This window comes from Sorghum bicolor, chromosome 2, assembly GCF_000003195.3.
Source record: "Sorghum bicolor cultivar BTx623 chromosome 2, Sorghum_bicolor_NCBIv3, whole genome shotgun sequence".
Classification (NCBI taxonomy): Eukaryota; Viridiplantae; Streptophyta; class Magnoliopsida; order Poales; family Poaceae; genus Sorghum; species Sorghum bicolor.
The window spans coordinates 51,335,351-51,359,238 of NC_012871.2; the positions used below are offsets into that span (position 1 = coordinate 51,335,351).

The 23,888-nt window shown below is 40.0% G+C and overlaps 1 long non-coding RNA gene across 1 annotated transcript; it reads right to left on the reverse strand.

Annotated features, from left to right (window-relative positions):
- Positions 18,709–19,142, reverse strand: LOC110432486. Its single transcript, XR_002449923.1, has 3 exons — positions 19,052–19,142; positions 18,859–18,969; positions 18,709–18,773 (listed from the first exon to the last, which is right to left on the reverse strand). It is a non-coding gene; the product is annotated as an uncharacterized LOC110432486 (long non-coding RNA).

Sequence of the window (23,888 nt, forward strand, 5' to 3'; positions counted from 1 at the left end):
TGGCGCTCGTCTGAGTAACACCCTCTTCATCATGGTTGGCTGATCACACACAACCAGCATCAGACTCAGAGCCACTTCCATTGCAGCCAGCCTAGAAATACGACAGTATGGTCTGCCGTCTTTTGGCCACTTAAAACAGTAGCGTCTGCCTAGCAGTATCAGCATTCCCGTCACTGTTTCATGCCCATGTATTCCTAGTGGGTGGAGCAAATGCTACAACAGCTGAGAGACCTGCTATCTCTATGGTCATTTACTACGCGAAACAGTTGTGACCAGAGCACAAGGAGCCATGTTGGCTATAGGGCAGCCATGCTGGCATTGGCTAACTAGTTTGACATCATGAGCATTAGTAGCAACAACTTTTGTGCTGGGAAAAATTTCTCAGCCCCTTATTTGTCAAAACCCCCACCCCAATCCAGTTGCTGTGCCAAATTTGATACTTGGCAACATGGACAGACCTTGGTTGCCAGCATGGTCACTAGCTCTTGGAGCTACAAGTAGAAGCAGCTTGTCATGAGAAGGCATTGCACCAAGGAGCAGTACTTCTCTGAGACCGACACAGAGACAATCAATATAGACAACCGACTAGAGAAGCTTGTGAAAACAGATCCTAAGAGGGAAAGAAGTTCCAATATTTATGGATGCATATATATATATATATATTAGATGATGTGTTACTATTTATCCATTTATTTTTCAAAATCAAATGAATTTGACACTACCAGACATTTGATTGTTGCTTCACATGTTTGACATCACAGATATGGTGAATTCTGTGAACATAATGTGTGGAGTGTCGTATCCACTTAAATATTCTTTGAGAATAAAAAACATGTGAATGTTTGATACTATTTGATCTCGTTACTCCATGTATTAGAAATATTGATCATAAGATCTGCAATTAATTTATCATTCAATGGTGTAATAATGCATGCAAGGGCTTTTCATCGATTGGTAACTTGCTCCCTAGTTCAATGATTAATACTCAATGGGCATCTATCTATATTGGCAATCATGTCTTTTTGTCTCCTTGGTGACCCTAACACCTAAGAGACCTGCTATCTCTGTGGACATTTACTATGAGCAATAGTTGTGACTAGAGCATTGGGAGCAACACAGGCTATTGGGCAGCCATGCTAGTGATGGCCAACAAGTTTGGCATGATAAGCATTGGTGGCAACAGCTACGTGCTAGGCCAAAAATTCTCAGCACCTTATTTGTGGAAAACTGCACCCCTATCCCCGATGTGCCAAAGCTGATACTTAGCAACATGGATAGACCTAGGTTGCCACCACGGACGCGCCAGCTCTTGGAGCTACCAGTAGTCACAGCATGTCGCGAGAAGGCGCAACACCAAGGAGGACTACTTCTCTAAGACCGAGATAGAGATGAGCAATAAAGATAATCGACTGGAGCAGCTTGTGAAAACAGATCCTAAGAGGGTCAAGAAGTACATGTATTCATGGTTTTCTGATACCTCACATTCAATTTTGTAGTGTCACAGAGACTTAATGTCACACAAACTTGAAATAAGAAGTTGCAATATCTATGGAACTATATATTTTAGAACTATATATATATATATATATATATATATATATATATATATATATATATATAAGATGTGTAACTGTTTATCCATTTATTTTAAAAAATAAAATGAATTTGACACTACCAGACTGTGGGGCATTTGATTGTTGCTTCACATGTTTGACATCACACATATGGTGAATTATGTGTTTGAAACATAATGTGTGGAGTGTCGTATCTAGCTAAATATTCTTTGAGAATAAAAAACATTTGAAAGGATTGATACACTTTATCTTGTTACTCCATATATTAGAAATGTTGATCCTAAGAGCTGTAGTTAATTTATCAATCAAGGGTGTAATAATGCATGCAAGGGCGTTTCATTGATTGGTCACTTGCTCCCTAGTTCAATGATTCATACTCAATAGGCATCTATATATGTTGGCAATCATGTCTTTTTGTTTCCTTGGTGACCCTATTTCATCCATGTTTACAATATTTCTCCCTTCTTATTTATAAACTTATATGTTTAAATAATTGTGTAACAGGGGATTGTTACTCTCTACACAGCTCTAAATGATCAGCTACAATATGAGATCGAGAGGTTAAACTTCTTTAGCTCAATATGCTTTATGATAATGGCAATCACAATCCAATTAAGAGCTTGCAGATGGCACCAACTGATGGATTCACATGCGGATGATCTATCTCACATCAGCTTCAAGTACAGGAACTCACGCCACAGATGCAACTAAAAAAACAACCACGTCAAACTGTTGATGACGACTTCTAGGTCAACAGCCGCAGCCATGGAAGTTCTTATAATATTTAGGTTTAGACATTTACTTTCTAGAAGCATACTTCATATTAAGAACTATTCTATTAGGATTTTCTATGTATGGAAAGGATATTTATCCTTGCTAAGTCTTGTTTTATCTTTCAATTATTTACTAATTGTATTTCATCTTTTGTATACATGTTCTTTAGGCTGGAACTTATTTTATTTAATTGTATCTAATTCACTTTGCTGGGTTATTTCATTATTCCAGTGCATGGTCATTCTTTAGAACAACATCTTCCCTTTGTTGTAGCCGCTGCCAGCGGCATTCAACCATTTCTCCAACTATATATGTGGCGCCTCGTCTGAGTAACACTCTCTTCATCATGGTTGGCTGATCACACACAACCACCATCAGACTCAGAGCCACTTCCAATGCAGCCAGCCTAGAAATACGACAGTATGGTCTGCCATGTTTTGGCCAGTTAAAACAGTAGGGTCTGGCTAGCAGTAGCAGCATTCCCGTCACTGTTTCATGCCCATGTATTTCTAGTGGGTGGAGCAAATGCTACAACAGCTAAGAGGCCTGCTATCTCTATGGTCATTTACTACGGGAAACAGTTGTGACCAGAGCATTTGATTGTTAGATGATGTGTTATTATTTATCCATTTATTTTTCAAAATCAAATGAATTTGACACTGCCAGACATTTGATTGTTGCTTCAAATGTTTGACATCACAGATATGGTGAATTCTGTGTTTAAAACATAATGTGTGCTGTGTCGTATCCACTTAAATATTATTTGAGAATAAAAAACATGTGAATGTTTGATACACTTTGATCTCGTTACTCCATATATTAGAAATGTTGATCATAAGATCTGTAATTAATTTATCATTCAATGGTGTAATAATGCATGCAAGGGCTTTCCATCGATTGGTCACTTGCTCCCTGGTTCAGAGATTAATACTCAATGGGCATCTATCTATATTGGCAATCATGTCTTTTTGTCTCCTTGGTGACCCCAACAGCTAAGAGACCTGCTATCTCTGTGGACATTTACTATGAGCAATAGTGGTGACTAGAGCATTGGGAGCAACACAGGCTATTGGGTAGCCATGGTGGCATTGGCCAACCTGTTTGACACGATAAGCATTGGCGGCAACAGCTACACTGCTAGGCCAAATTTTCTCAACTACTTATTTGTGGAAAACCCCACCCCTATCCCTGCTATGGCGAAGCTGATACTTGCCAACATGTATAGACCTAGGTTGCCACCATGCTCACCAGCTCTTGGAGCTACTGGAAGCAGCAGCATGTCGCGAGAAGGCGCAGCACCAAGGAGCACTATTTCTCTGACATGAAGATGGAGACGGTCAATAAGGACAACTGATTCGAGGAGCTTGTGAAAACAAATCCTAAGAGGGTCAAGAAGTACATGTATTCATTTTTTTCCAATACCTCACATTCAATTCTCCAATGTCATAGAAACTTAGTATCACACAAACTTGGAATAAGAAGTTACAATATTTATGGAACTATATATTTTAGAACTATATATATTAGATAATGTGTTACTGTTTATCCATTTATTTTTCAAAATGAAATGAATTTGACACTGCCAGACTATGGCATTGGATTGTAGCGTCACATATTTGAAATCACACATATGATGAATTATGTGTTTGCAACATAATGTGTGGAGTGTCATATCCACTTAAATATTCTTTTAGAATAAAAAAACATGTGAAACGATTGATACACTTTGATCTTTGTTGACGGTCGTTAAGTACCAAATATAACCATCAACTATTGCATAATTTAATATAAAATAAATCACAAAGCATAGTTGTAGGTTTTGATTCTAACGAGTTCCATGAGTTTTGGTGTTCTCACTTGTTTTGTAGGAATATGCAATTTTCCATGAAATAAAAGTATGTCAAATGATGATTTGGAATACAACATTGTGACAGGCTCGTCAAGATGATCGAAACGGATGTATCATTTGCTATATTTGAAGTCTGGAGTGAAAAGATATTAATTTTACAAATAAAGAAGAATTACCACTAATGGGCCCCACGCCCAAGCAAGGCCCATGACGTGAGAAGAGGCTCCTATGGCATGATAGAGGCCCAAGAGAGGCGCCCCAAGCTGCTCCCGTGAGTGGGCTCACATAAGGGATGATTGGAAGGCTCAAGTTGATGTATAATAGCCCAACAGAGCAAACGGTGGAAGAATTAGTCCCACATCGCCAATCCTAAAGGAAACCCTCATATTTGAGTGCACCATTATTATGAGTTCTAGAGGTGTCCCTCGAATGGATAATCTCTCTTCTCCAGAGATTAAAAGATAGGTGTAGCAATTAGAAGAGACTAATAGAGAGATAGAGTAGAGGAGTAGAGTTCTGGAGGAGTTTCAGCATGTCAACGCTTCTTCGTTGTATTCTTCGGGGTTCGGCTCCCTCGCCCGAAGCTGCATTCTGAGGTACTTTTGTATTCAACATTCTAATTCAAGTAAGCATTTGTTCTTATTCATTCTTAAGTTTGCAACTCGTATTGAGTACTTTGATCTATAGGACCCTATAGGTTAAAGTTGTATTCCCTATATAGTGTAGGCGTGGTGCCTAGGCTAGGTTTACTTGTGGATGTCCCCTAATTAGCCAGATAGTGGTAGTCCGCATAGGTGACAGCTGCGTTGGTTCCTCTATAGTCCACTTCCCATTGATATGATTGATAGGCGCCCCCAGAAGTGCCGGTAGGAGATTACTCTATTTCTTCTCCTATTAGGTGAAAGCCCTAGTTTGGTTTTGGATAATTGATGAAACCCTAGTACTGACCTCTATAATAAGTGTGTGTAGACATTAATGAGGTTGGTACATGCCAAGTGATGGAGCAAGTGATGATGATGGTGATGACCACAAGATGATCAAGTGCACAACTTGGAAAAGAAGAAAGAGAAAAACAAAACCCTATGGAGATCAAGGCAAAGGTATTGCTTAGGGTTTTGGTTTTGGTGATCAAGACACCATAGAGGGTGTGATCACATTTGGGATAGATAGCCGTACTATAAAGAGGGGAATTCTTTAGCTAAGCGGTTATCAAGTACCACTAGGTGTCATTGTTCATGTGCATGCATTTAGAACCTAGTGAGCTAACTTAACTCCTTCAAAGAAAATGATTGTGAAATTGCAAACACACATGCATTTGTTGGTACACACTTGGTGGTGTTAGCACGCTTTGAGAAGGAGGTTGAGGTTGAGGGGTAGAGAGGGGTCGGTGCTTTTGAGAAAATAAAATGCATATTTTCTATTGCACCAGTGGGAATTTTGGAGAAGTCGTGGGAGAGAAACACTCACCGGACGCTCGCCTAGAGGCACCGGACGCAGTGCCTGTGCGTCCGGTGTGCTGTCTGCTTCTAGCGGTGTTAGGGTTCAGCACCGGACGTGGGCTTGACCCTGTTTGTGCGTCCAGTGTGGCCTGACCTCAGTGGGCGTCTCTGATTGAGAGCACCAGACGCTCAGGGTGCGTCCAGTGGTGCGCGTCCGGTGTCCTTGCGCTTTGCAGAGCTCTCTTGGTAAGGGACCAGACGCTCTGGAGCGCGTCCGATGGTGTGGGTCTGGTGACCCCGCGTGTTTGCAGATCTCTCTGCGCACGAGACCGGTGTGCAACGGACGCGTTCGGTGCCAACTTGACCGCGTCCGGTGCTCTGCAGGTGACCGTTAGAGATCAACGCGTGAAAGTGAAAAGGGCGACACATGGCTATTTCTGGAGCACCGGACGCAGGGGTTGTTGTTGACACTAGCTTACACCACTTAAATACTAGGTTGTCATCCCTAGCATGGCGCCAGAGTGTACAAAGGTATTTATAAATGTAAAGGCTCTCTAGAAAATAATCTATTCTATCCGCAAGCGCACAGATAAAACACCTCATTGTAGCATTTCACCAGGATAAGTATTCCAGGTATCGTTATTTATAATTTTGCTTAGGGGATCTTAAGAAGATGGAAATAAATCAAAAGGGGCAAAATCTATCAAGGCATAGACTAGAGATAAACTTGCAAGAACATGATTACTAATGAGAAACTCGTCACACAGTCACTTACTTTAGCAGGGGGTAAACCATAAAGATAATGATAATAAAGTATAAGTTCATGGGATAAAGAGCACAGCGATTAGAAAATAGACTACTCCTCATATATGTAGGTGATGTCGGATTAGCTAGAGAATGGATTCTAAGTCATCTACTAACTACTAAGTCATAATCTACTCTAGTTATCTACAAGATCATATATAGCATAAAAGACTCTTCATTCATGTATAAGGAACATTGATAAAGTAAATCAGAACATCGCATGACTTACTCCACAATACCGGTTCTGCCTGTCCTATCAACGGAGGGTGGACTATATAAGAATCAACGAAGCTGTCACTATCGCGAACTACCACACGACTCGGCCAATAGGATACATTTGCAGATAAATAACATCTAAGCACCACGCTCACATGTGATCTATCACCTAACTCCCTCGCGACAAGAGCTAAGCGCTTTGCAAACTTATACATAAACTCATTATCAATTAGAACTATATCAAATATAGAACTAGAGCAAACTAAGAACATAATAATTAGAGACATAATGCAATTAGAACAATAAAATTAGAGAAAGATATGAATAATACCAATCTTTATTACCGAAGATCCGAATCCAGAGCGTAGTGCTCTACTTCTCTAATTGCTATCTAATCAACCTCTAAACTTGAAGGATTAGGGAGTAGCTAATTCTAATTCTCTGTGGGAGAGAAGCTCTAAACCCTAACTTTGATGGCTACCTCTGAATAATGATTTCTCCTCCTCTCCTCCAGGGGCCAGGGGGTCTGGTTTTATAGTCCCCTCAAGTGAACGTGAGCCATTGGATCAAACCGACATAGATTGTATGGTTTAGATTGATCCTTTAGGTCAGTGGAGGATTGTCCCGAAGCAGAGTCCTGATTGGACTCTCCACCTAGGCGGGCGCCCAAGGGGGGTGGGCGGGCGCCCAGCCCCCGAGCCCGAATCCCCTCTCGTTCGTTCCCGTGGCTTCTGGATCCTTCTAGATCAAGGAAAATTGCGCGGCACGTAATTATCTCGTTGTAAACATGACATGTGGGCCTTCTCTCCCTATTTTCTGATAAACCCCTGCAGAAATAGATAAACACCAAAGCTCGTGGAATTCTGTCAGATAAAACCCCTATTCTAGATGTTTGTTTTATATTGATCCTTTTTCATGTTTATTTGACTATTAATTTTAGTACTTAAGGACCGTCAACAGTTGTGCGCCTGGTGCCTCCTGCTTGAGCGTCCGATGGCCTCAACTGGTGCCCATGAAAGAGCCAATGGCTCTATTTGTTTGAGGGGCTTATAAATAATTGTTGGCCGGCTTGGGGCTCACCCTCTTGGCATTCTTGACTACTAGACATCCTTCTGAGCCTAAGCAAACACCTCCCACTCATCTTCTTCATAGATTATTCATCTTTGTGAGATTGGAAGTGATTCCAAGTGCATTTGCTTGAGTGATTGCATCTAGTGGCACTTGGGCATCGTTCTAGCTGTGGTTTTCTTGTTACTCTTGGTGGGTGCCGCCACCTAGACGGCTTGGAGCAGCGGAGGAGCATTGGCACGAGTTGGTGATTGTTTGTGGCCATCTCCCGATGATTGTGAGGGGTTTATGCCTACCCTGGCAGAGAGCCAAAGGAAACTCTAGTGGATTGCGCGTGTCAGTTAGCTACCTCACTTGTGGGTAGGTTCTTGCGGTGTCCTAGTGAGGACTAGGTTCGTGCTACACCTCTTAGCCGCCGAACTACCAAGTGTTGGTCGACACAACGGGGACGTATCGTGCCGGCAAGCACGTGAACCTCAGGTGAAAAATCATTGTCTCTATTGTGATTGATTGGCATTCTCCCGGTGCTTGATTGTTTATATATTGGTGATTGGTTCATCCCCTACATGGCGGTATAAATATCTCTTCCTCTCCATTTACTTACCGCAAAGTAGTGTAACTAGTTTAGTTGCTAGTCTTGCCTTGTATAGCATTTTTCACTAGTGTAGCTTGTAGTGACATAGCTCTTGTGTGTCTAGTGATCATATCAACTAGAATTGTTGAATAGGTGGCTTGCAAACACCCCATTAGAGCTAGAGCAAAAAGTTTTGCTTTGTTATTTACTAACCTCTTGCTCTAGTGAGTTTGTAGATTTTTAAATAGGCTATTCACCCCCCTAGCCATATTAGGACCTTTCATTAGGTTACTGCCCAGTTAGAACAATATTATACAAAGCTTACTGGTTGTCGGAACTAGAAATCATTAGCTATTTCCTCTTTCTCGATATTTATATTGCCTAATTGTTGGGTTAGGTCTATAGACTTAGTCATCATCACAACTGTTCTCTATGGATACGATATTTAAAACCTCCGCGTAAAATGTGACATTGGTACGATATCTGTGCGCTTGCAGATAATCTTACATAAATCTTATTTAAAGGAGTGCAGTTCAAGCATTTTTGGCGCCGTTGCCGGGGAATGGTTTGCTGATTTTGACTTAGTCTAGCTTAATCTTGTATTATACTTTTATCTTTTCTTATTTTTATCCCATTCTCTTCATTATTTTTGTGTTCATCCTTATGTATGCTTTTAATTCTATTCCGATTTATCTTTATGGCATGCGTGAAAGCTTTGGACCACCAAAATCTAATGAACCTATCACAGCACCAGGCTATGAGCTGCGCCCATGTCTAATTAATATGGTACAGATAAACCCTTCTCAGGAGAAGGTAACGAAAACCCATACTTACATCTACAAGAATTCGAGCACACATGTGCATGCTTGCGCATTGCTAGCATGTGTGATAAGACTATTAGATGGAAGCTTTTTCCGTTTTCCTTGACATGAAAAGCTAAACATTGGTATAATCGAGCCATAGGGAGTTTGCAAGGTGATTGAGAAATGTTATATTTTAAATTCTATTTACACTATTTTCCCATCTCCAAGGTAGATAGCCTTCGAAAAGAGGTTCTAACTTTTAGGCAACTAGAACAAGAATCTCTTAGTAAATCATGGGAGCATTTTAATGAACTTATCACATTTGGCCTTGACCTTGGTTTTCCAGACCTCATGCTTCTTCAATATTTTTATTTGGGTCTTACGAAAGAATCTAAGGAATCGCTTGATCTAGCCTCTCGAGGAGCTTTTCTTCACTTGCCTATAACTGAAGCCAGACCGATGCTAGAAAAGGTTGTTCAAGCCTATCCTAAGCTCTCCAAGGAAGAGAAAGAATCATCTCCTGAACAAGAAGAGGAAGTTTTGGTAGCTAAAATACAATCACCGCAATCCCAAGATTTAGCTATCAATCCTAAACCATCAAAACCTCACAATGATGATTTAGACTTTCAGTTAGCTAAGATGCTTGTACATCGATCAGACCTACTTAGAAGAGCATCTTGGAAAAAGTGTCCTCAACTTCCTTTTCCTCCTAAAGGAAATCAAGAAAAATACATGGATGGCATGTCTAGTGACACTATAGAAGGAGAGCTAAGCCACTCAAGAATTAATCATATCTTCTCCCCTTCTATACCCATATTAGATAACTTATCTAAACCCAACTTTAAATCCATCCTTGACCCTAATGATCCTTCTCATACTCTCTCCACTAAGTCTCATAATGACCCTAAAAACTCACTAGAATACCCAAAGTATAGGAGTCATGAAGACTATAGGAATGATCAAGAAGAGCAACATCAACAATGGCATGAATGCATGGAACATATAAAACTCATTTGCCATTATCAAAGAATGGATGGAGGAGGATGAAGCCTTAGTGTTAGCATCTGAACTTGGTCTAGATTCAAATGGTGAGCTTAAATCAATTTCTTCAATAAATATGATCCATCCAAGTTCGAAGGAAGCCTTAGACAAGACCAATCCTAGAGGCATCAATTCATGGGAAATCCTAGAAGATAAAACATCCAATGAATGTCATAGACATGCAATAAAAGAGACAAACTTGTTACCTATAGACACCCATGAAGTGGAGTTTGAAAAGAGAGATCAAATGAATGAGCATGGGAATTATTTCATTAACACCCCATCAAATCCATGCTCATATGAGAAATCTTCTGGATTCATTGGTCTCTGTCACACCCAAATTTAAGGATAAATTTGAGTACAATAAACCTCATGTGCGCCCCAGGAATAGTCGCACACACAAGTCGACAAATTACAGAAGTATCATCACAAGTGTCTTACATAACGATTATTACAACCACGAACATCAAAGTCTGGCAACAAGCAGAAATAATACTCATAACTAGCTATGATTTGTTAGCTCCAACATAGGGACGACCGACTGGGGATCGCCAACCTAGAAGTCTTCCGAGAATTCCTTGTAGAAGCTGTCATCTGTTACCCATCCGGGATTTTTGTCCAAAGAGAAATACAGAGACAAGCGTGAGTACATCTCGTACTCCGCAAGCATAACATAGGATTTTATGCGGCTCAAAAAGGTCAGACACTAGCTACTACAATTAGCATTTTAGTTGGTCAATTGTTTTAATCCTATTTAATCATAAATTATGCTTAAATCCCAATTAACCCACATGTGTACATGATAATAACCCCGTTAACCTTCACGGTCAACACCATCACGGTTAAACCACATTAATCATCACGATCAATGCGTCACATTTTGATAAGTCATTATCCATAACCATCCACACCCAACTATTCCGTAAGGGTCCAAAGCCACTCATGTCCTAGAGCACGGCTAGTATACTAGTTTGATCAAACTCTGCGCAGAGGTGTGCACTTTTCCTGTAAGTCGTGTTACCCATATGCCCAAGGTTTGCAAGACCCACTAACACTGCCAAGGTGAGCCAAAATAATTTTTGCTTGTTTTAAAATTATCTCTTTGAATTAATAATGCAACTTTTATGATATTTTGTAGGCCAAAATAAATATTGAAAAATTATGAAAATTGATTTATAGATGTTTTATGATGATATCAACCTGTACAAAATGTTTAAATAAAACTATCTCAAACAACAAAACGGAGTACACCATTAGAAAGAGCTCGACGAGGCGATTAAAATTGATATATTATTTGATATATTTGGCGCTACGAATAAAAATATATTAATTTCGTAAATTTAAAAAGAAGTGGTGACATCATCACCATAAACGGTGCCATGTATGGCCTACCAGAGGCGGCCACGTGGCAGAACAGTGCCATGCAGGCGGTGTTATTCTCGTATTTGCATGTTCATGGTTCAAACTGGCACGGATCGACCAGTTAAGGGGGCACTTTTTCGCGTTTGCAAGTTCATGGACCAAAGTGGCACAGGGCGACAAGTTAAAGGGCCGCCAATGTATTTTACTCATATATATATATATATATATATATATATATATATATATATATATATATACGCTTCTCCCCATAGAGATCGATCCAGAGGGCTACGTATATATAGAAACAAAAATGTTAATTAATAATCAAGTAAGTCTAAAACCTAATGTAAGAGATGCATTATATATGTTTACATTTACATACCTCGTCGGAATTCTCTTCTTGTTGCATGATGAGTTGTTGCTCAGACGCATTGCCCTCTTGTTGTTTAGGCGCATTGCCCTCTTGTTGCTTAGTCGGATTATTCTGCATGAACTCGTTGTAATCAGCAAAGTACTGACTATCTTCGTCGATTATATTCCTCAGGCATCTTCCATATAATCAGGATCATCGTGAGGATGGTCGACCAATTTCTATGTGATATATATATATATATATATATATATATATATATATATATATATAATAAAATATATATTAGAGATTTATATACTACTGCTAGTACTACTACAAACGAAAGTGCTAGAGTGCTCCAAACTAAAAATTAATACTAGAATCTTTTAAGTCTAGTAATATAATAGAATAATACTAGAATAATATATTAAAAATAATACTAAAAAATTAAATATATATTAGAGACTTATATACTACTACTAGTACTACTACAAACGAAAGTGCTAGAGTGCTCCAAACTAAAAAATAATACTAAAATCTTTTAAGCCTAGTAATATACTAGAATAATATACTAAAAAATAATACTAAAAAATAATACAACAAACAATAATATATACAAAACACTAGAATAATATACTAAAAATAATACTAAAAAAACTAGAATAATATACTAAAAATAATACTAGAATAATACTACAAACAATAATATATACAAAACACTAGAATATATATACTTAACAATTAGGCTAGCTATTTGGCATTCCATCACTTTCCAAATATATAATTCATAGGATATGATTATATATCACTTTCCAAATTAACTTAATTATAACATGCATCGATATGGGAATTGGGAGACGGCTGCCAAACTCGATCGATCTGCTCGGTGTATGTAGACGGCGGTGGCGCTGGTGGTGGAGACGGTCGTGGCTGCACCGGAGACGGCCGGCGGCGAGGGTAGCAACGGGCGCAAGGGCTTGATGACGAAGACGAGAGGACGGCCAACGGCGAGGGCATGACGTGAAGATGAGAGGACGGTCGGCCAGAGGCTGTCCTCTGCGGTTATATAGGGGTGCACCATTTAGTACCTGCCCGTGACAGGAACCAGTGCTAAAGGGGCTTTTAACACCGGCTGATGGCACGTGCCGATGTTAATGGGTGATCCTTTAACACTGGCGCGTGACACCAGCTAGGCCTTGTTTAGTTCCGAAAAATTTTGGGAAATGGACACTGTAGTATTTTCGTTTGTATTTGACAAATATTGTCCAATCATAGACTAACTAGGCTCAAAAGATTCGTCTCGTCAATTTCGACCAAACTGTGCAATTAATTTTTATTTTCGTCTATATTTAATACTCCATGCATGCGTCTAAAGATTCGATGTGACGGAAAATGTGAAAAATTTTGCAAAAGTTTCTGGGAAGTAAACAAGGCCCTAGTGCTAAAGGGACCCTTTAGCACCGGTTCCAGCCATGGACCGGTGCTAAAAATTCCTCGGAGCGGGCTCCTAAAATTTTTGCGACCCTTTAGCATCGGTTCGAACCACGGGCCGGTGCTAAAGGTCCAAAAAACAGGGCTGCCTTGTTTTTTAGGTTTAGATTTAGCTTTTTAATTTGTTTTTCTTTTTTATATATACACTAAACCTTATTAATTCTATAGTAAATTGAATATTTTGCATAATCTTTTTCAAAAAGTGACATGTATTTTATTTTTCTTTAATGTACACAAGAAAAAATTTATCCCAAAATATCTTAGTGTCTTTTTTAAATTTCCAATAAATTTAAAAAAATTATCTCCAATCAATAGGAAATCTTTTTTCACGTCATATTGACGTTAAACTTTTTATTTTGGTCATTTCAAAATGCGAGTATGGTACAATTTTCATCAAATAAAAAAATCTATTTATCACAGATCTTGATGATCTCTAACAACTTTATATCAAATTGACAATGTATCAAATGTAGATCTTGATGATCTCTAACAACATTGTATTCAAAATTTTTTCATTTGAAGTCATCAAATGGGTCATTTGACCAAGTTTGACCAAAGTCAAAACATTGGTTTTTACAAACACACACTTTGACCAAACCCTAGATGGTCCCAACTGAAAAAGTCATGAATACAAAGTTTGTTACACTCATCAAGTTCTATATTTGGTCTAATGGTTAACTTTTCATTTAGAAAAGTTTGAACCACTCAATTTGATTTTTCAAAGAATTCATAGTCATGCACTAGTTTTTAGAACCCTAGATGGTCTCGACTGGAAAAGTTATGAATACCAATATTGTTCCACTCATCAAGATATACATTTAATATATAGACCATTTTTGCATTTGATAAACTGTTGGGAAGGTGTAGTTGAAAATCCACAATTCTCACATATAGTTTCATATAGTTTATGTGAGATTCAAGATTTGGTGAGTATTGTTTACTTAAACTTTCTCAAATAGAAAAATAGTCTATATAAAAAGTTTGAATCTTGATGAGCTCTAATAACTTGGTATTCAAATGTTCTTCATTTTAAGTAATTTAGTTTGTCATTTGACCAAGTTTGACCAAAACCCATCTTGGATTTTGAAAACATGTGCCTAGGATTGGCTAAAATTTATCCAAATGGAAAAATGGACAATGTATCAAATGTAGATCTTGATGATCTCTAACAACTTTGTATTCAAAATTTTTTTATTTGAAGTCATCAAATCAGTCATTTAACAAAGTTTGACCAAAGTCAAAACATTGGTTTTTACAAACACACACTTTGACCGAACCCTAGATGGTCCCAACTAGAAAAGTCATGAATACAAAGTTTGTTGCATTCATCAAGTTCTACATTTGGTCTAATGGTCAACTTTTCATTTCGAAAAGTTTGAACCACTCAATTTTGAATTTTGAAAGAATTCATAGCCACACACCGGTTTTCGGAACCCTATATACTCTCGACTAGAAAAGTCATGAATGCCAAGATTGTTCCACTCATTAAGATCTACATTTAATATATAGACCATTTTTGCATTTGACAAAGTGTTGGGAAGGTGTAGTTGAAAATCGACAATTCTCATATATAGTTTCATATAGTTTTGTGAGATTCAAGATTTGGTGAGTTAAACTTTCTCAAATGGAAAAATGGTCTATATAAAAAGTTTGGATCTTGATGAGCTCTAACAACTTGGTATTCGAATGTTTTTTATTTTAAGTAATTTAGTTTGTCATTTGACCAAGTTTGACCAAAATCTATCTTGGATTTTAAAACATGTGCCTAAGATTAGCTAAAATTTATCCAAATGGAAAAATGGACAATGTATCAAATGTAGATCTTGATGATCTCTAACAACTTTGTATTCAAAATTTTTTCATTTGAAGTCATCAAATGGGTCATTTTACCAAATTTGACCAAAGTAAAAACATTGGTTTCTAGAAACACACACTTTGACCGAACCCTAGATGGTCCCAACTGGAAAAGTCATGAATACAAAGTTTGTTATACTCATCAAGTTCTACATTTGGTCTATTAGTCAACTTTCATTTGGAAAAGTTTGAACCACTCAATTTTGAATTTTGAAAGAATTCATAGCCACGCACTCGTTTTCAGAACCCTGATGGTCTCGATTGGAAAAGTCATGAATACCAGTATTGTTCCACTCATCAAGATCTACATTTAATATATAGATCATTTTTGCATTTGACAAAGTGTTGGGAAGGTGTAGTTGAAAATCCACAATTATCACATATAGTTTCATACAATTCTCACAATTCTTACATTTTACAACACATACTATTAAACATGACTTTATATTAAGCGGGCACAACAGTAAACTCTTCTTCACGTATGACCTTTGGTTATGATCCTACCGTAACCATGGAGTATCCTCATTGTTTAACAAAATGCTTGGGTCTTTGTTAACTATGAAGGGCGGAATTTGGTCATCCCTTTCGTAATCGCCTGACATGTCTGACTTGTCCTCAATTCTGACAATGTTTCTTCTCCTAGAAAGGACAATGTGGCACTTTGGCTCATTGATGATCGAGTGGTCATCATTTTTCTCTGTCTTTGGTTTCGTAGACATGTCTTTCACAAAGAACACCTCACTCACGTCTGTAGCAAGGGCGAATGGTTCGTCTTTGAACCCACTATTGTTAAGGTCCACGGTTGTCATCCCATACTCCTTGTCGACTGTTACCCCACCTCCGGTTGTCTTCACCCATTGGCACCGGAACAAAGGAACTTTAAAATTAGTTGCATTGTCTAGTTCCCATATGTCTACTATGCATCCATAATATGTTTGTCTATTCCCATTTGGATCCGTGGCATCCACGCGTACACCACTATTTTGGTTGGTGCTCCTTTTATCTTGGCCTACTGTGTAAAATGTGTTACCATTTATCTCATACCCTTTGTACATGAGGACATGCCATGATGGTTGCCTGGCCAACAAATAAAGCTACTCATTAATGTTTTCATCACCCTGACATTTTTTGCACAACCAATCACCAAAAGTTTGCATGTGCTGACGCATTATCCAAACTTCATTCTTCCTGGGCCACTAGGAACGTAGGAAATCCTTGTGTACCTCAACATATGGTTCCACCAATGATGATTTCTAGAGAACTATGTAGTGTGCTTTATGGAAGTAATAATCTCCCATACCAATATATGTTTTCTTCTCAAGTGTTCCGTTTCTGCTGAGTCTGCTCTCGTGTCGAGATTCAGGAACGGCAATTGGGTCAAGGTCTGGAATAAAGTCAACACAGAACTCTATGAGTATGTTTTCTTCTCAAGTGTTCCGTTTCTACTGAGTCTGCTCTCGTGTCGAGATTCAGGAACGACAATTGGGTCAAGGTCTGGAATAAAGTCAACACAGAACTCTATGACCTCCTCTGTTTCGTAGCCCTTGGAACGACAATGCTTCCTTCTAGTCGGGAACGACTATGGACATATTTCTTCAGGACACCCATGAATCTCTCAAATGGGAACATGTTGTGTAGGAACACATGACCGAGAATAGAATCTCTTTGATCAGGTGAAATAGGAGGTGTCTCATGATATCAAAGAAGGAAGGAGGAAACACCAACTCAAAGCTGACGAGACATTGAACGACATCATTCTACAGAGTAGCTAGTTGCTCTGGATTGATTGCTTTTAGAGAAATTGCATTAAGAAATGAACATAGCTTTACAGTGGCTAGACGTACGTGTGGAGGTAAAATTCCTCTTAAAACCACCGGAAGCAATTGCGTCATTAGCATGTGACAGTCATGGGACTTTAAGTTCAGGAATTTCTTCTCTGACAGATTAATTATTCCCTTGATATTGGAGGAGAATCCAGATGAGACCTTGATGCTGCTAAGACATTCAAACATGCTTTTCTTCTCTTCTTTGCTTAGAGTGTAGCTAGCAGGGCTTATGTAATGACGTCCATCATCTATCTTTTCTAGATGCAGGTTGTCTCGTTCTTTCATGCGCTACAAGTCTTGTCGTGCTTCAAGTGAATCCTTAGACTTCCGTGGATACCCATGAATCCGAGCAAGTTCACACAAAGATTCTTTGTCAGATGCATCATGTCGATCGTGTTGCGGACCTCTAAGACATTCCAATAAGGTAGCTCTCAAAATATGGATTTCTTCTTTCACATGGGTGTGTGTCCCTTAGCGTCCTTTGGAATAAGTTCGTCGTCCTGTCCCTTTCCAAATACCACTTTTATATCCGTGACCATTTCGAGTACATCATCCCCGGTTTGGTTGAGAGGCTTGGTTCGGTGGTCTACTTTGCATTTAAAATACTTGCCTTTCTTTTGTACTAGGTGGTTCACAAGAAGAAACTGATGGTGGCCAAGTTATACAACCTTTTGACATTTTTTCAAATATACATTGTCAAGGTCTTCATAATAGTCACTACTACAGAAAATATTTTTACAGGCGGTGCTAAAGGCATCTTCACAGGCGGCCAAGCCCACCGCCTGTACCAGGGGTCAGTACAAAATGGACCACAGTACAGGCGGGGCTGTGTGAGCCTCCTGTGAAAATTAGGTTTTCACAGGCGGCGCACCTAGCCTGCCGCCTGTGTAAATGATTTTTTACACAAGCGGCTGACAATGTGAGCGGCCTGTATAAATGTATTTTACACAGGCGGCTCACACTACACCGCCTGTGTAAATAATTTTTTATATACATTTCAAATTTTAATTTTTCCCACCAAACACAGTGCTAAACACTATATATATGTATATATATATACACACACACACACACACATCATACATACACCACATATATATATTATAGAATTGTAAACATGAAATCAAACATCAACCATAAAATTACATATATACACGTCAATGCATGTTATCCGCACAACCATACAGTGTTTACATGTCATTTCGCTTTAGATTTAGACCTGCTATGTCTGTCAGCACTCTAAATTTATCACTTGCTAAATCGCCCTCATGATCAAAATATGCACCGTCATTTGGAATTATTTCTCTCATTATAAAACCACACAAGTCTGCTACTATATCTTCCAGCGTCTTTGGTGTAAAGGGCACGTCCTTTCCTTGCTTTTTTGGCTGGAAACAAAGTTTAAAAGCATGATTGACACATGTTCAATATATAATTTTGCAACTTTAATGAGAAAACTTCATACATATATATTATTTACCATAATTTTGTCCCTGACGTAACGTCCCCGCTGCCTTATAAACTCACAGACATAGTACCCACAATAGACCGATCCAGGTGGTTGCTTGTGGCACTATATAATGAGCAACAGATTATTCTAAATTTGACATGCTTTATGTATTATTTATATGATGAAATGTGTTTGGACAACTTACCGGATAGTGGTGTTGTATCATCAATGGCACCCTAGGATCTGAGCGTGCGGCGTCGACCGGTCCCTTTTGTTTCTTATAAAACCGCCATGCCCTGTAGATATCGAATATAAATCACTAAAGTTATTTTGAAACTCTAATTTATATAAGTACGCATGTGGTTTCATATGTTGGCTCACCTTTCTAATTGAACCAAGAATGGTTGATACTTCTCGGGAGGAACATGTAAAGAGTCTAGGACAAGCACCTTCCCTTCGAAGGGATAAATATAAAAAACAATCCAATGGTCACTGCATGAATAAATGAGTGAGCGACACATGTATATTGTTTGCACGATAATTATTTGAAGTACGTATATGAAGTCAAGCTTACCTAAAGTTGTAAGGTGCCAATATAAAATCCCTATACTTATACCTCAGCATTGATCTACCAAGATAGAGGGCATAATTATCCTCGTATTTTCTTTGCAACTCATTTATAGCTTCTGCAACTTCTTCTGGTGTTTTGTCTTTCTCTATCTTTGCTCTATCGTCCTTTGATAGTACAAATTTGTGCATATTTTCTTGTAACTTGATAGGGCTCAGATAACCGACCATCGATTTGGTAGATAATAATGACCTCTGCTCATGATCTTGCAAACTACAGACAACATCTACAAATTAGAGTTTCACACTACATATTAATAATAATTGTGTGTGCATGAGTGATACTTACAGACACCAAATTGTTATGAGTTGGACGTCAAGCCGCCTATAGTTCAATAACAAGTGCATGTCCTCAAAGGTAACAAATGCCTTGCTTTTTTGTTACCAGTAGCAAACATGTCTGCTGGTATGCATGCACTGCTCTCATGTACCAGTCATGAAATCTTTTTATCGGCCATTGAATCTTATCAAGCATCGTCCATTGGAGCATAGGCCTTCCGGGCACATAGTCACTGGGGACATTGACATAATCATCATTCGTTGGCTTTCTGATATCCTTTAGGGTCAATGGTTGACTTGATGGCTATTTGACATGTACATCGCCACTTGGGGCTTCCTTTGATGGGGGCATGGCTTCTATTGACTGGGCGGTGGCTTCCTTTTTCTGTGACGGTTCGAGCTCAATAAGCTGTGTTGTCCGCTGCTTTCCAAGTTATTTCAGAAAGAGAGTTGTGCCTGCTGCTTTCCCCTTTTTTGGCTCAAAGGGAGAAATCAATTTTGGAATTGGAAATTTCTTCACCTTCTTACACGCCGGTGCTGCTGGGGGAGTTTGGTCATCTTCTTTCTGCTTTGGAGGTGGTGGGGTAGTCTGCTCATCCTCCTTCTCCTTTGGAGGTGGTGGGGGAGTTTGCTTATTCTCCTTGGATGGCAGAGTCTGCTGCTCAGGCATGTTCTCCTTGGCTGGCACCTCAGGCTCATTCTGCAAGAATGCCATCTCATGTATTGTCGAGGATGGTGGTGGCTCATAAATGTACGGGGATGCTGGAGCATGCATTGGTGATGGTGGCTGTTGATATGTTTCGGCCTCTTGGGATGGTTGAGGCACTATGCTTGGAGAGGGTGGCGCTGGTGGATCAATCAACCTTACGTACCGTCTCGGCCATTGTATGAAGTTATTGATTGCTTGTCCAAGCTTCTCTATACCCTCAGAGGTCGGGATGTCTATGAAGTCGTCTTCATATCCGGCCTCGACCGTCTGAAAGCCCTAGTTTGGTTTTGGATAATTGATGAAACCCTAAGTATTAACCTCTATACTAAGTGTGTGTAGACTTAATGAGGTTGGTACATGCCAAGTGATGGAGCAAGTGATGATCATGGTGATGATGGTGATGACCACAAAATGATCAAGTTGGAAAAGAAGAAAGAGAAAAACAAAACCCTATGGAGATCAAGGCAAAGGTATTGCTTAGGGTTTTGGTTTTGGTGATCAAGACACCATAGAGGGTGTGATCACATTTAGGATAGATAGCCGTACTATAAAGAGGGGAATTCTTTGGCTAAGCGGTTATCAAGTGCCACTAGGTGTCATTGTTCATGTGCATGCATTTAGAACCTAGTGAGCTAACTTAACTCCTTCAAAGAAAATGTTTGTGAAAATGCTAACACACGTGCACTTGTTGGTACACACGTTGTGGTGTTGGCACACTTTGAGAAGGCGGGATTCGGCGCTTTTCGAGAAAATGAAGTGCATATTTTCCATTGCGCCGGTGGGAAATTTTTGGAGAAGTCGCGGGAGTGTTTCTCGCTGAGGAACACACACCGGACGCTGGCTCAGAGGCACCGGACGCTGTGTCTGAGCGTCCGGTGTGCAGGCTGCCTGACTCGGTTAGGATTAGGCACCGGACGATAGGCACCGGACGCAGCTTGGAGCGTCCGGTGGTGTGCGTCCGGTGTGAGGAGGTTTTGCAAACCTCTCTGCGCATGAGTCTGGTGAGCACTGGATGCTAAGGGTGCGTCCGGTGGCTTGCGTCCGGTGACCCTGCAAGTTTGCGGAGCTCTCTGCGCATGAGTCCGGTGTGCATCGGACGCGTCCGGTGCTAACTTGCTCAGCGTCCGGTGCTCTGCAGGTTACCGTTAGACTCTGACACGCGACTGACGTTGGAGCACCGGACGCTGGTGTTGAGCGTCCGGTGCCCCTTTAAGAGCGTCCGGTGACCCCGTGTTTTGCCCTGTGAAAGAGCCAACGGCTCTATTTGTTTGAGGGGCTATAAATACGTGTTTGGCTGGCTTGGGGCTTACTCTCTTGGCATTCTAACATACTAGACATCCTTGTGAGCCTAAGCAAACACCTCCCACTCATCTCCTTCATAGATTATACATCTTTGTGAGATTGGGAGTGATTCCAAGTGCATTTGCTTGAGTGATTGCATCTAGTGGCACTTGGGGATCGTTCTAGCTGCGGTTTTCTTGTTACTCTTGGTGGTTGCCGCCACCTAGACGGCTTGGAGCAGCGGAGGAGGATTGGCACGAGTTGGCGATTGTTCGTGGCCATCTCCCGGTGATTGTGAGGGGTCTTGTACCTTCCCCGGCAGAGAGCCAAAAGGTAACTCTAGTGGATTGCTCGTGTCATTGAGTTACCTCACTTGTGGGTAGGTTCTTGTGGTGTCCTAGTGAGGACGAGGTTCGTGCTACACCTCTTAGCCACCGAACCACTAAGTGTTGGTCGACACAACGGGGACGTAGCGTGCCGGCAAGCACGTGAACCTCGGGAGAAAAATCTTGTGTCTCCATTGTGTTTGTTGATTGGATTTCTCCCGGTGATTGGACTTCATAATATTGTGATTGGTTCATCCCCTCTACGTGGTGGTATAAAGATCAAACTCTCTCTCTTACTTTCTTGTAAACTAGAGTAGCTTACTTCTTGTATAGAAACTTTAGGTAGCTCTCTAGTGTAAGTAGAGACTTAGTTCTTGTGTGCATAGTGATCATAGCAACTAGAATTGTTGGGTAGGTGGCTTGCAAACACCCCATTAGAGCTAGAGCAAAAAGCTTCGCTTTGTTATTTACTAACCTCTTGCTCTAGTGTTCTTGTAGAATTTTTAAATAGGCTATTCACCCCCCCTCTAGCCATATTAGGACCTTTCAAGTGGTATCAGAGCCGTGGTCACCGTTTGTGAAGGCTTAACATCCTCGGTGCTCAAATTATGGCTCAAATAGTGTTCAACCATGTTGGGGGCAAACCACCGTTCTTCGATGACACAAGTTCCTTTGACTATTGGAAGAGAAAAATGAAGATGTACCTTGGATCAATCAATGATAGAGTGTGGGAAGTCACTGAGAATGACTTTGTGATCCTTGACCCCGCCAACCCCACCGACAATGAGAGAGCAAACAAGCAATGTAACACCATGGCTCTCAACACAATTTATAATGGCATTGATTCAAAGGTGTTTGAACAAGTCAAAGATCTTGAGAAGGCTAGTGAAGTGTGGACAAGGCTTGAAGAAACATATGAGGGCACTACAACGGTAAAAAGTGCCAAGTTGTACATGCTCAAGGACAAGCTTTCAAACTTCAAGATGAAGGATGATGAGTCAATCCCGGAGATGTTCTATAGGCTCCAAGTCATCATCAATGATCTCAAGGGCCTTGGTGAGAAAGTGAAGGATGAGGATTTCATTCACAAGTTCTTGATGTGCTTGCCCAAGAGGTTCAAGACATTGAGAACAATCATCTTTAGAGGTGGATTGACCGGTGTATCTCCCAATGAGGTACTTGGAGATGTCATGACCGAAGATCAATACAATGACAATGATGATGATGAGGTCATGAAGAAGGATGATGATGACAAGAAGAAAAAGAGTGTAGCATTCAAAGCTAGCTCTTCATCCAAGAGCAAGAACAAGGGCAAGGCCAAGAAGGAAGAATCAAGTGATGAGGAGTGCTCTAATGATGATAGTGATGATGAAGCACTAGCACTCTTCGTCCGCAAGTTTGGCAAGATGATGAAGAAGAAGGGCTATCACACAAGAAAGAGAAGGGACAACTCCAAAAATAAGGAATATGTGAGGCTATGCTACAAGTGCAAGAGTCCCGATCATATTGTGGTGGATTGTCCATACAATAGTGATCGTGATGAGCATGAGAAGAAGAACAAGAAGGAGAAGAAAGAAAAGAAAGAAAAGAAGATGGTCTTCAAGAAGAAGAAGAAGGGTGGATCCTATGTTGTGACATGGGATAGTGATGCTTCTTCGGATGATGATTCTAGTGATGATGACAAGGCATCCAAGAAGAAGGCGCTTGCAAGCATTGCTATCAACAACAAGCCATCACTCTTCGACACTCCTTCATGCTTCATGGCCAAGGGCCACAAGGTACAATATGATGAGAGTGAAAGTGAAAGTGAACATGAACATGATAGTGATAGTGATGATGAAAATGAATTCACTAATGAACAACTCATGGACATGTTAGAACAAGCCGATTCACTTATTCAATCTAAAAACAAGAAGTGCAAAGAATTGGCCAAGAAGTTAAAAGCTCTTGAGCAATCCTTTGATGAGCTCAATGCTAATCATAAGAGGCTAGTGGAAGCCCAAGAGAAGCTTGGCAAGGCTCACACCAAGCTTGAGAAAGCTCACTCCTTGTTGTTAGAAGAGAACAATGAAAAGGTTGTTGTATCATGTGATGTGGGCACAACATGTGACTTAATTAAAGAATCACCCAACCCACCTATTGTTGTTGCCACTAACTCTTCATGTAGGTCTTCATCCACCACCACCAAC